This window comes from Anomalospiza imberbis, chromosome 3, assembly GCF_031753505.1.
Source record: "Anomalospiza imberbis isolate Cuckoo-Finch-1a 21T00152 chromosome 3, ASM3175350v1, whole genome shotgun sequence".
Taxonomy (NCBI): Eukaryota; Metazoa; Chordata; class Aves; order Passeriformes; family Viduidae; genus Anomalospiza; species Anomalospiza imberbis.
The window spans coordinates 43359306-43371987 of NC_089683.1; positions in this window are offsets into that span (position 1 = coordinate 43359306).

A 12682-nucleotide genomic window follows, 5' to 3' on the forward strand; every position below is an offset into this window, starting at 1 on the left:
CAGAGAGAAAACCAATAACAGAACGTAGAACAAAGAACCTTCCAGAACCTGGGATGGCACAACTGCTTAACTGACATTAACTGGGGAGGGCACACCAGATGATGGACATGGGGGAATGTGGGAACCCTATTACCATGCCCCTACACCACAGTAGTTTCCCATGGTAATCCCGGCAGATCTCTTCTGAGACCTCCTCCCACAGATGATGACATTAAGGAGGTTCAGGTTTAGTGCCATCATGGTGGTCAATCAATAATGTGATTGTCCAACTCAGTACGCAGGAGATCTGTGTATAAGTCTTGTTATTTATTAACTCCTCATGTCTTGCTATGAAAACAAAATTAATCTGCTCTTACAGTGTAGAAATGCTCATACTAAGAATATTTTGTCTGGCATAAGCATATATATTTCCAATAAAATTCCTTCAGTCTCCTTTTGGCTTTATTAAGATTACATCTGTTTCCATACTTCTAGTGACTTTTCACTTCTTCTGTGATCCATATGTTTCAAACCCAAAATCAAACCTGGAGGTCAGTACAAAGTCCTTTAGTAAAAAAAGCCTTCATAATATTCAGACTCCTTTGATACTGGTTTTGGAAAGGGAGTCTTATCAAGGAGATTCAAATTTCAAAAGTTATTTTAAAATCCAAACTAAAAAGGCTCCAAGAAAGCAAAAACCTCACTGTGGAATAGCAAAGGGTTCCCCTTATTGCACTGTAAGAGTAAATCGATTTGTTTCTTGCTATTCAAAACTAATAAAGTTATTACTTTGTTCAAACATAATTTTACCTGGAAAATCACAAGATATGTAAGGGTTCTCCTGATTTCTGTATCTATGTATCAGATCTTCCGCTTCATCTGAGGAGTAGCAGAACCTAAGATTTCTTTCAAAGTCCTTTTAGACAGAAGAAATTAGAAAAAATTTATGTTGATTAATTAATGAAGTTTCAGACTTATCCAGCTTTATTTACTCTGTTGCACTGTACATTTTTGTTTTAGAACTAAGTACGATGTTTTTTATATCTTCTTTCAGGATTTATCTGTAAGGAGACCATTTGCCATTCATGTTCCTAGGAGGCTACATTTCTGATCATAGTCTCTATGCCATCAGCATAAGTCCAAGGATTTTTATTTTGGCCAGAGTGACTCCAGTCTGAATATGGTGGATGATTTATCAAATTTTGATTTAAATAGTTTGAATTCCATTCTGCAGTGTTCCAGAAGAAAAATAGGTAATACTGCAGCCATATAATAAAATGTCTGGCTAACATGAACTTTCTCTTGAGGAATAAGTATACAACTGTGCTGTATACTGACCGTCTCAGCAAGAATCCCCAAAACTGCTCCACTTCTGAATTCACCAGGTCAGAACAAGATTATATGATGCTGTAGGTCAAAGCACTTTAAACAGAAGCACACTTGGCACAATATTTTCATAATTTAATGAGAGAATAAATAAATATTCAACTACCTTTGTCTTGGTATCACAGGCAATTTGATCATCAGGTTAGATCAACTACTTCTTATTCATAGATTTTGCCAAAGGATTTTTTTTTTACACCAGGAGTCAGACTTAAATATTTATTGATGTAGAACATCTATGTGAAAGCCAAAAAAAGCTTCAAAAGGTGAAACTAGAAGTGAGAGTTGAAATTTAAAGCTACCAGATTTAAGATGCTTCAAAGATTCCAACCTGTTATATGTAATGATTTGCAAAAGTGCCTTTTGGAAGTAGTTTTCCCTAACACTTTTGAGTTATGAGTGAAATCTCTTCTGTTTATTATTTTCACGATGTTCAGACACTTATCTGATACAGCGTGAAGGATTTGATCCTGAAAAAGCACCTGCAAATGTAAATAAATCAACTTACTGTGACCAGGGTTAGCTAACAGGAGCAAGAAAGAAAGTAGTCAGCTCTTAAGTTCTGCACTACAAACAGAGCATATTCAAGAAAAGAATGAAAAGGCAAAAGAGACAGAGAGAGAAAAAAATCAGAGATATGATTTTGAAATAAAGTGTGAACAAAAAGCACACATTTAATATGAAGCACTAAGCCATGTTAAAAAAAATATACTACCCTAAAAATAAGAAAGAATTGAGGCAGCAAATCTAGAACTTGATAATAATCAAATTAAATTAAAAATAAATAAATAATCCTTTACAACTAAAGACAAATAAGTTGAAGAAAAATAAAAGGCACATATTGCTTGGTAAAACCAAAGATGTTTAATTTGTCATTAAAAAAACCAATATAGAACAATAAAGCTATATAGACAACAAAAAGAACATTAGAGTTATCTGTATTTGAAACAAGGATCCAAGACTCAGGTGTTTGCAGGAATGGCTGCAACAAGATTTTAAAGGGTTTTCAAACCACTAATAGTTTTATTTCCTTGCTTTACTTATTTTTACACAAAAAGTTGCAAAGTGATAAACTACTGGATAAGCACAAAGTGATAATAGAATTTGATAAGACAGAACATGTTCAGTGCAGTATAATTCATGCCAGATGGTGAAACTAGCAGAAGTTAGAAACAAATAAATGATGTTGTTTGTTCAGTTCTGAAGCTGACTTCCCAGAATTCACAGGGGGAATGTCAGATAAAATAAAACATCTTTGCCCCAAAGCACAATTTGATGGCTGCTACAGTACAAGAAAGCTCATGCTACGCAATTACCTGACTACTTCCACATTTACTACTTCACCATATTTTGGCCCAATACCAAACCTACTCCAGTTCTAGGACCTCAGCACAGTTGCCAAATCCCCTCATACAGGATATATATATTTCCCTTCTCTTCCACTGCTTGATGGCTCCTTTTCATAGCAGGGAGGCATTCCTAGTGCAGTCCCAATCCAAGACTTATTGATGACTTCTGTTGGACTCTCAGGGGATGAAAAGGGCAGAAACAGCAAGACCATCAGAAGCATTCATTCTTGACAGTCACCAAGGTTACCCATGCCCCAGGCCTGATTTGTTAAAATGCAAGTAATTCTATTGCTAAAGGGGAATTTTCATGAGACAGACTCCTGCTAACAAATAAATCCTTCAAGACTATTGATTGCCATCAGAGAGACCATCATCTGGTACAGTTTTTCCCTTTCTAGTCTGAGCAGCCTTCAAACTAGCAGCTAAAAGAAAAGAGTCTTTATTATTCCATGTCAGCCACCCACTTCCCTACAGGCGGGATAAGATTTGCCAATACTTTCTGTAACACATTCATGGGCATAACAAGAAAGAGTATTGCTATTAACTGGCCACAGTACTAACTTCATGCTTATTAACTTCCCGGATCTCCTCTTCCTCTGTTCCCAATTAGCAGAGGATGCCTGTTTGTGGGCTTCAGGATGGGAGCCATCACCCTCACATCCAGTTGGATGCGTGGCAGTAATTGCTCCTTCTGCAATGCTGCCTTTAAGATCAGAGGTCCCTCCAGCCCCAGAGGCTTTCTGCAGCTGTATGCTCACCTGTCAGCCTGGCTGCTGCAATGGAGTCTCAGCCTTGGTGGGGTGGCTGCTGTGCTTCCAGAGTTCTTTGGTAAAGTGTAAGGGACGGACTCCCCAGTGCCTTGGGCAGCGTGGTGTCATTTACCGCTATTCAAACTGGGTGTAACATGCTGCTGGAGCAGTACATTAGACAGAAGAAAACTACTAAGATCAAGCTAAAAACATGAAATGGTTTCTTCTCAGCACGAGACTTCACTAAGTCTCTTTAAATTTAAGTGTAAACTTCTCTTTCTTTTTCTATACTGTAGGTTCAGCAGAGGCTGATTCTTTCATAAGCAAGCTTCTAAGTTGTTTTTTTTTTACGCTTCTTGTTTTCCTCACAGCTCAGCAAACACAATCAAGGCTGCTCTGTATAGGTATCTTACTAGGCTTACCTGATTCGCACAGCAGGTTGCAATGACAAGAACAAGATATCTGATGTGAAAGTAGACTGATCTAGAGGAAAGGGATAGTAATCAAAGATAAAATTGCTAATGGAAAGGAGAAAAAAATGTAAAGAGCTATGCAAGCAAAAAATGCTGGTAAGGAACAACTGAAATGTTAGCTTTAATTACAGGAGAACAAGTGAGAAAAACAGTGAGGGAGGGGAAAAAAACCACTACTGTCTCCTAAAGAGGAAAACAGCACTTCCCCCTCTCCCTTACACTGTGTAAGAAAATTATCTTTTAATGTAGGTGGCAGGATGGATTCAGTAAAAATGCAGGAAAAGAAGGCAGGACCATCAGAGTAGTAAAAATGAACAATGCAATGCAGTACACAATAGTGACCTACAACCTTTAATGGCCCAGAAGAGAGAAGACATACCTATTTGCTTACTTTGGGGTTTGTTTCTCTGCTTATTAATTCTCCAATTCACTTCATTTCTTCTCCAGGTAATTTCCCAAAATATGTCTTTACTACTAATATTATAACAGAGTGGTTTGGGGGTTGGCTGATTTTGTTTATTGGAGGGGAGGGGGGGGTGTTCAGCTTTTCAGCTTTTTTTTTTTTTTTTTTTTTTTTTTTGTCAGATGTAACATCTTGTGGAATAAGAATGAACAGCTTGGAAGGAAGTGTGGCTGTGCAGCATCTTTCCCTCTACCTACAGGGGTAGGGGCTGTCTTAACAAAATGTTTGGAAAGCCAACAGTGCCTAAGTAGTTCAAACATCAACAGTGTAATATACCCAAGCATGTCTGAATTGCAGTCAAAGGCAGAACTGTACAAGCTAGCTCTGAATTAGACAGCTTGTGTGCCAAAAGCAATGTGTCTTGCATCACCACAGTGCTTCCTTCACTATTTCAAATTAATTTCCTGATGTGATCTATATGAAGAGAATTATAGATTCCAGTACATCTGTCACTTCAGCCTGGGCAATATAGTAATAATAACATTTCTTTTGTAGTAGAATTACAGTGATATATTAGGGGAATATACTGCATTTTTAAAAAATCCAAAAAAATTTTAATTAAGCCTCATGTTTTTTCATAGGGGAACATCATTTGTCCTTCTCTAAACATCAGAAAAATCTATTAATTACATTTGATAAGTACTCTACCCATCCATCCGCCTGTAGACAAGAATATCTCACAGTATGATGCATTTCCATTTCTCTCTATGGAATCCCAATATCTGCTGTCAAATAAAACAAAGACAGGGTCCAGTCTCTGGACAAATGGTTTGGCTTAGCTGTATCCACACTACACAGCACTTAGTATTCATCTTTCCCTGAGCCTCAGTCAGCTTAAGTCATGCCTATCATCTCTATATGTTTTTTTTTTTTTCAGTTGAACGTGTCTAGATTACAAAGAAATCTGTGTTGCAGTCCACCAGTGTTTCACTGCCTGATAGTGGGGGATTTTGGGGGGCTCTGGGTGTACCCTGTGTGTGGGCACATGGCAGTGCTTGAGGATGCCAGTCTTGCTGGGTACTGTTGGAAGATTGTACAGGACAGAATTACTACTCTGGATATTGCTCATGAGTGGGGACATGAGAGCTCCCTGACACATCCTATGGCCCAAATTTTATCCAGACATTGTTTCAGAAAATTCTGGTGCCAAAACTGTGACTGGGAGCATGATAACATTTAAATAACAGGCATGACGACAGAGCACATCCTCAAACCCATCCCTGTATCTGGTTTATTTAGCAATATAGATAAAGCTTATGTACTTTATGTACTTACATAAAGCTTATGTACTTACACTTCTTTTGTATTTTCTTTTCCTAGAATGCCCCTGACAAAAGGATCGTACAACGCAACTGAATCAGTGAAATCTTTTAACAAGACCTAACAGTCAGCAAAGAAAATAATAAAGTCAGGAAGCAAGGATAAAGGAATAAAAAGTTGATTACAGCAGGACATTGCATGTAATTAATAATAATATGAAGGAAAAAGAGGCTAAGAGGCTTGGATAGACATGTCAGCATTATTTCCATTGATGTGGTGACCTACATATACACTGTGTCACAGATCCCATGCAGGAAAGCTACAAAAGGTGTCTCAGGGTCTGGGGGCTTAGTTTGTCTTACTCCTTTAAAAAAAAAAAAAAAAAAAAAAAAAAAAAAACAAGCTAGAAAATTCAAGTGCAGAAAGAGACAAAAACAGCTACCTTTTACTGACAATCTGCTCTAGCAGTTTAGTTGGTTTTCTTGCTACATTAGAATGAGTTACGAATTTTTGAAGCCCTTTTTTCCTTGCATAGGAGTCACAGTGGAGATGATGAGAGCTAATTGTGGTATGTGAGCCAACACTCCCATTAGCAGGAGCTCTGATGCAGTCACAACTGTGCTAACTGCATCTGAGCACAGCCCAGTCTCTGGCACAGAAAATCTGAAGTAAAAAGAAATGTAGACTATAATCACATTTATAAAACCACATACACAGAAAGAGAATGAATATGTGCAAAAAGGATGTGCCCTGTTTTTCCAGGGACATTCACATTACAACTTATTTTGCTGCAGTTAATCTTCAAGTGAATGAAGGCAAAATCATTATCTGCTGACCAGTGTAATTAAAAAAGTGATTACTTTAACAAGCAATTGGTAAAAAAACTGCATAACCAGTAATCAGAAATGCAGACCATATGTTCTTAAATATGACCAAATCATTTGAGTAGTGTTTATGTGCAATAAATAAAAACCAGATGAAAAATCTGCTGACAGGGAATAAGTAGCAATAAGGGTAGAGAGATATGTTAAATCCTTCATTCTGGATCATTTGGGTAATGTTCCATTCATTTTAGATTCATGAGTAGAAGCCTTTACAGATTGGGCATGCATACCATAAATCTTAGGTTATCCATTATTAGGTGGCATTCTGCTGTTTGCAATTGTACATGTTTACTTTGTGCATAATTAACTGCATAATAGCTGTCTGTGTTCTGCACAGAATTTACACTAAGGCCCTCATCAAAACAAATGGCTCTAAAAAGTAGGCCAGTTCCATTAAGCTATCCACAATCTGAATTTTCTAATACTGCTTCTCAGAAAGTGGATTTGGAGCTCTGATTTTCCAACTGCTATTAGAGCAAAATCCAGGCATTCAAAAGGCCCAATGTTTGTGTTTTCAGGGTATTTTATTAAATCTTACAGAAGTAGTTGGAACATCAAGGGGTGGAGACAGAGCGAAGCTTGAGTATACATAACAGAAGCTGGGATGATACATTTCCATAAAAATAATAAGTACGGAGGAGATTTGGACAGGCAATTGATCATTGCATAGCTCCATGCTATGGATCAAAAAGCTCACCCTGCAGTTCTTCTATTTCTGTGCATGATTACCACTACGAGATCAACTACCTCTGCCATCCGGTTTCTTTATTCACTGTATGTCAGCAAAAGCTTCCAGACTTCTTTCTCCATAATGCAAAATTGAATGGAAAAGAGAAAAAATAAAGTAAAATAAAATCATGCTGACAGAAAGGAGGTAAAGCTACTAATAAAATAAAAATAAGGGCCAAAGAAAGAGGGGAAAGCTGCTAATAGGAAGGCCTACAGCTACGGATTAAAATGAGACAAAACATAGAGAAGTGGTGAATTTGACTGCCTCATGGAACTACAAGATGATGTCCCTATATTTTAAATTATCTAGATGCTACATAAAGAACATTTAGTACACATGCAGAAATGCAATGGATTTTATTTTACAGGTTATATTCCACATAAAGAAAGTGTTTTATAATAGGTGTTGTTTGAAAAGTGATTATTAAAAATGTGTGGGGAAAAATCTTGTCATATACCCTTTTGTTTGAAGGATGTACTGTGACAAAATGTGGTTATTATGGTGCAGAATAATATAAATATTCATAATAAATGAAATCTCTGAGACTGGCAGCTTTAAGCTAAAAGCATGAGGTATGTAAAGGGCCTACTAATGCTAATGAGCTTCCATTTTTTGCCATATGAAATGTTGAAGGTATACACGTGAAGGAAACAAATTATATGCAAAATTAATTGCAAAGATAATAGCATGTGTTTTACATAAATGATTTTGTTTCTGTCGTCTTACAGCTAACCCTATGTAAATTTACATTTTTTTCTTGCAAACAACTATACACTACATTCATTTGGAGAAGAGGAGGGGAGGGAGTTGTTTTTTATCTGGTTTTCATTTTTTCCTGTAAAAGAAGCTGAAGTTTTCTTTCAGACAGTACTGAGAGGCACTTAAGCTATTTTTCCAATTACTTTGTTTGGAAGGGATCCCCCTCAGTCCACACCTTACGTCTCCCAGAGAATTTTGGTATATCTGATTTGTGTAATGTCAAAATGTACGATTTTTCATTTGAGAAAATTCCAAGATGTCATTAAGCAATTGACAGTGCCAATATTCCAAAATTCACATTGAAACATATATATTATTCTACAGGCTGGCATGGTTTCCTTTTTTTTTTTCCCAAACTCTTCACTATTGAAAATTAAATATCAAAACATATCAAAATCAAAACCAAAACCTGCCACATTCTGCAATATGATGTCTATATATTTTCAAATTATCTAAATGGTATGTAAACAATAATTAGTACCAGCTCAGGTAGGCAGTGAGTATTATTTTACACTGATCTGCTGCATGAATAAAGTGCTTTAGAACAGCAATTGCACTTAGTCCTCATGCATATTAGTTCCAATGTATTTTTCTCTTCCCTTTTGTTTTTGAAATACAAGAGATGAGAAGCTAGAAAAAAGAAAAAAAAAAAAAAAAGGGTCCTTACTGCAGGATTTTCCAGACTGGGATTTATTTATTTCTTCTCAACTCAAACATTGTAACACTGTTGCTTTATATCCTTCTTTTTGCTAAACACCTCATTATCAACAGCTCCTTCTGTACATTGCAGGTTTGTATTCTTTTTATAGATGATTTACTAACATATACAGTTACCTAAATTTAAGAAAGCAGGTCAACAAAGGCTCTTAAGAACACAATGGAAGGCAATAAAACTTTCTGCTTATTTCCCATTTATTCCTTTGAGAATTCCTACCCTCACCCCTGTAAGCACCATTGTACAAGTTGAAATAAAAGTCTGCAATCATCAAACAGCTACCCTGGTAGATTCATCCTTTTCATTCACAAGACCTCATCATCCTTCTTACAAAAAAAAAAAAAAAATAGGAACAAGAAAAGAGATGGAACTCTTCAAAAAGAAAAATAAAGCTTTGGACATTAAATGTCACCAATACCCATGCATGTCCAAGGGTACATGTATAAAATCATGTACAGATGAGTCTTAAGCAAACATTCCATCTTAGCTACGATCAAACTCAGCACTTCACTTTGAACACCTGATGCTCCTGGCTTTCAGGTGGCTTGTTGATTTTTATTAACTGAGGACTTGGTTCTCTTCAATTTGTGTTTTCTTTAGTTATATTTAGGTAGTATATACACATTATCTATTTAAAAATCAATATATATATGTGTGTCTTCACTACACAATTTAGAAACACAAAAGTACATGAACTTGCTATGCTGTGAAAGATTATTCCCAATATATTTTGTAACAATATATATAAAAGCAAGTGTTTTGCTCTAAAACCTATCGTTTGTGATTTAAACAGCCTCTTGAGGCTTTTTTGTGCCATTAGAAAGGTAAAGGAATTAGAGAAAGAGAAAAAGATACTTCTGGACTAGTATTAGATTTTTAATGTTGTTGATTTATAGTACAGTACTGAGAAGCTTGCTTGAACAAGATAAGAATATTTATTAATGAGGTTTTACTAATGAGGTAAATGCTCATTAAATACTAAATAGGCACACTATATATACTTAATTTATATTAAAATATAAGATATTTATGTAAACATATTCTATTAATATATTTCTAGAAAATTAATTAGATTTTGTGAATATATGTCATTATATATAAGTAAATAAATATATGGGATTATATAAATATAAGTATGATACACATAATAAATGTGCATAGTAAGACCAAAAAACTTTCTGTTTTTAGTAATCTTTTTTTTAAACAATATCTGATGATTTTAGAGTAAAAATTGTTCCCTTTCTTAATAATATTCAATGATGCATAGGTTGCTCCTTTGTTAGGGCTCCAGAGATCTGGAAGAATCATATTGCCCAGTTTGGCACCTTCTTCTTACTGGAAGTAAGCAGTGAACCAAGGATTTGTGTAAAGATGTATGTCTACAGTTTATAGCTAGTTGAAATTTAGGTAGATGGAATGGCCAGAATGGGGAAAGGTAAGTCTGAGCAGCTTCAAAGAGCTATGTCAGACTTGGGCCATGGATTGTTTTATTTGCATCAGCTCAGGACAAAGAGGGAGTAAGGACTTTTCTGTTCCTTTTTGGCCTCTGGGTCACATTCCTCTAATCTGACTGACCACAGTCAATGGCAATAAAGGCCTCTACATATGAACAGGTAATGCCTGCTTTCCCTCCCAGGTGACAGAGAGATAGAGGTGCCTCTGAGGTTCAGCAGCCTAATTTAGCCTAATTCCTAATTTTCACAGGAACACAGACTGCTCCTGTGTGATGTACCCTATAAAGCCTCTTTCTCTGACAAGGAAAAGAACTGATACACACTTTGGCAGTAAGCATACACATCACAGATGTTGAATTTGGTCAGACAAATCCAGTTTTTTTGCCTACTCTAATTCCAGCATCTACATTAGTGCTGCTTAACACTTGTCTTTAAGAGTTTAATTCTCTGACACAAATGTTTAAAAAGTTGGGTTTTTTTCTGAAAACTTGTGGAGGTAGAAATATTCTGCAGCACCAGGATTTAATCTGGTCTGGTGATCTGAATCATTCTAGAAAAAATCTGGGACAAAGCTTAGAATCTGAGTAACTAAGCAGGTAATATCTGAATCCTGGCTCCATTTTTTTGGTTACTCTCCTACCTTGATAACACTTGTCAGAGGTGATCTTCGCTTCCAAGCTCTTTCCATTCTGTTGAAAGGGCTCTAACTTATTTCTTTCTCCAGCAGTGCTTTGTGGTGGGATAGACAACTGTCCTACTCTGCCTCACCTGATAGTCTGTATTACTGGGAAAGCCAAGCTCTGGGAAAACAGGCTCTACCCAAGCTGCCAGTTGTGAGACTGTAGTACATTGTCCTATATGAGGTCATACTGCAAAGGGTCCAGTCATTCTTTATTCCAGCAAGCAGGCAACAAATTTTAGTCCTGTTACAAACTTATCTTGACAACTATATTCACTTCCAGGCTGGTCTTAAAATTTGTGGAAGAAATTCTACTAGAAGCTCTGGATTCCATAACAAAAATAGCTTTAGTCACTTTCATCTATGCAAATTTACATATTGTAGACAATAAAAATGATGCGTGAATTTCTATTCAGTGGTAAGAAGCCCTATTCCCCCTGCGAGCTAGTATATTTTTCAGGAACAAAGAGAATCATGAATGTTTAACATATAAAAGCACAACACAGGAAATAATTGAATATAAATTTATTTCATCCCAAACAAGCATTATGACAGCAGACATTTTTTAAATTAACTGATTTTACATCATGCATGTCTGAACCATCCTATTTCTCTCCACTGGCTACAATGGAAGATCCCAGTGAGAAAACTGGGTGAAGATACCTAATCAAAAGCTAAACAACAAAAATGCCAACACTCCTGTTTCTGATCAAGTTTTCATTCTTGTAAGTTGTATATGTAAGTTTAGAGCTCAAAGCCAACTTTTCTAGTGAGTTGTAAATATTTACAGTTTTTATCTGGGATATCATCCTGGGTCACAGCTACATTTACCCTGCTGATTTTTCTTAGTCTAGGATTTTGATCAAACACTCTATGAGAAAAATCATCTTCCAACCTGCTAGTTTTGCTTACTCAAGGTAGCAGAATTTTTCCTAATGGTAAAATGTGTTCTCATGTCTAAACTGTGCTGTGTTCAGAATAAAATCCCAAGTCTGGTTTTCTCAACAAGAATGCTAAGCTCACACATGTGAAAATGATGACTGCTTAGGTCTATATTCCAGCAAATAAAACAATGTATACAGATGCAAATAAAACAATGTATATTTAAATTTCATGTTACTGAATTCTTTTTTAGTATGAAGAGGAATTATAATGTCCTGGGCATTTATAACTGTTCTGCAAAGGATTCGATTATTAAAAAAACTACTAGCATTGACAGCAGAACCTTTTTACAATGTGTCTTTCCACTGTATTATGCAGAATTTACTGAATGTGTGCTGCTTCTATGTGTTTCCTCCATACTTTGTAGGTTAATTTGCTCACAAAGCCATAGAAAATGAGCACTCTACAAATTATCTGATACAAAGAACCTATGAATGTTTTTTAAGTATTAACAGAGGTTAATATGTAAAGTCATGACTGCATCTGACAGGGCTATACTTGAGTCCATGCTTAGATCTGCTTAAGTTGCTTTCAGAACATGGTCATGGTTAATACAAGAGGAAGATATTTATAGCATCAGGAACTGTTACAAAGTGAGCTGGAGCCCCTTCTTCAACTGCTTTCTATAAATATCAAATCATGAAAATGAAACTGCACACTCAGTTCCACAGTAAGCACAAATGATTCTCAAATATGCTGCCTCACAGTCAGATTCACTGACATTGAAAGTGCTTTTCACAGCCATAATCTTCTAATTGCTGCACAATGACAACACTCTGATGTCCAACAAACAATTTCTTGCACACTTGAAAAATCAGACAAACCAGACCCTGTATTATTCATATAAGTAGTGTTGACTGTTT